Consider the following 264-nt stretch of genomic DNA (forward strand, 5'->3'; position numbering starts at 1 on the left):
GCCGGGGTAAGCAAGCGGTGGGACGTAACGCCGCTGCCAGCCCTAGACACGCACGGAGACTGATCGATTGCTGGAAGGGTATTAAGAAAAACAAAACTCAAGTGTAAGCTGGGGGAACGGAGGAGTCCCCCGCCTGCATCCTCCCCACATAAAGCAGCCGCGTCCCCCCGGGTGGACACAAGGGTCACATCCTCTTCCCTCCTCTCCTCGCCCAAGCGGGAGGGCAGGCACGGGGCGGGCCCGGGGGAGGGCGGGGGGGGGCGC

The sequence above is a fragment of the Chaetura pelagica genome, unplaced genomic scaffold (genome assembly GCF_000747805.2).
Source record: "Chaetura pelagica isolate M959 unplaced genomic scaffold, ChaPel_1.0 scaffold104, whole genome shotgun sequence".
NCBI lineage: Eukaryota > Metazoa > Chordata > Aves > Apodiformes > Apodidae > Chaetura > Chaetura pelagica.